Source organism: Otolemur garnettii, unplaced genomic scaffold (genome assembly GCF_000181295.1).
Source record: "Otolemur garnettii isolate 467f Iridium unplaced genomic scaffold, OtoGar3 scaffold00172, whole genome shotgun sequence".
Classification (NCBI taxonomy): domain Eukaryota; kingdom Metazoa; phylum Chordata; class Mammalia; order Primates; family Galagidae; genus Otolemur; species Otolemur garnettii.
This window is the reverse complement of record NW_003852567.1, coordinates 2,364,147-2,365,628: the sequence shown is the minus strand read 5'-3', so window position 1 is coordinate 2,365,628 and position 1,482 is coordinate 2,364,147. Positions and strand designations below refer to the sequence as shown.

Below are 1,482 nucleotides of genomic sequence, written 5' to 3'. Positions count from 1 at the left end.
ACAGCAACCTCAAACTCCTGAACTCAAGTGATTCTCTTGCCTCAGCCTCTCAAGTAGCTGGGACCACAGGCACCTGCCACAACACCTGGCCATTTTTTGGTTGTGGCTGTCGTTGTTTGGCAGGACTGGGCTGGATTTGAACCCACCAGCTCTGGTGTACATGGCTGGCGTCCTAGCTGCTGAGCCACAGGCGCTGAGTCACATCAGGCAGACTTTTAAAATGTGAACAAGAATACATGCATGGGCATGCACGTACATAGAAACAAACATATACCATGTCCAAATACCAATCTTTAAAATGCCAACTTGTTTTGTCTTGGTTGTCTACAGGCATTGTTATTGTCATTATCATCATCATCATCATCATCCTCATCATCATCATTACTGCTGTTGATGTTATTTATTAAGTTCCCCAGTAATTCTAAAGGGTTGAGAACCACTGCTTTAACACAATGGTATATAGACAATTCTTACTACACTTTCTCAAGGTGTTGCTCATCACACAAAGCAACACACCTGAAGATTGCTGCAAAATTTCAAGTCCTACTTATTAACATAATGACAGGCCAAGATTTCAACAAGTGGGTAAGGACACGATATCATTATACCAATACCAGATGGAAAGAAAGAGGAGGTGCACAGTTATGTCCAAGGAGCCATAAATAATTAATAAATAGATAGCTAGATGGATAGGAGAAAAGGACATTGGTGGTTCAATGAAAATTCAGAGATCAGGCCTTCTCAAAAGAGAGATGTCACCAGGCACCACAAACAAAATATATTTTTTTTTCTCTGAGACAGAGTCACACTTTGTCGCCCTGGGTAGAGTGCTGCGGCGTCACAGCTCATAGCAATCTCAAAATCTTGGGCTTAAGTGATTCTCTTGCCTCAGGCTCCCAAGTAGCTGGAACTACAGGCGCCTAGCATAACATCCGGCTATTTTTAGAGATGGGGGTCTCGCTCTGGCTCAGGCTGGTCTCAAACCTGTGAGCTCAGCCAATCCACCCGCTTCAGCCTCCCAGAGTGCTAGGACTGCAGGCTGTGAGCTACCGTGCCCAACCAGAATCACATCTATTAATGACACTAAAAGTGCTAAGTCCCCAAATCCACAGCATATGATTATCCAGAATAGAAGACAGCAATGAAAAGTTTACATATTCAATTCCATATTTTGTGAACATCCCACAAATGAACTGACTTGGGTAGGAGAGAGAAAATTCTGTTTCTCAACAATTAATTTCAGTAAATCACAGCAAAAGATGAACTAAAATAATGATCACTAGTGAAAAGGTAGGTTCTGTGCTCACAGTCCTTTCATCCTTTGACCTGCCCGCTCAGAACTTCCTATAGTTGGGCAGATCCTTCAGTTCTCTGTTCTGTAGCAACATTTTTTCACAAGCTTTGTTTGAAGCTTCCACTCCCAGCAACCTATCTTCACAGCCTTGACTAACAGTTCCTAGGGCTCTTTCTGGTGGGAGCTTC

The 1,482-nt window shown here is 43.0% G+C and overlaps 1 protein-coding gene across 1 annotated transcript in view; it reads right to left on the bottom strand.

Annotated features, from left to right (window-relative positions):
* UBAP2 (ubiquitin associated protein 2) overlaps positions 1-1,482 on the bottom strand; it is a 120,540-nt gene that overhangs the window by 30,120 nt on the left and 88,938 nt on the right. The gene's annotated exons all lie outside the window — the stretch shown is intronic.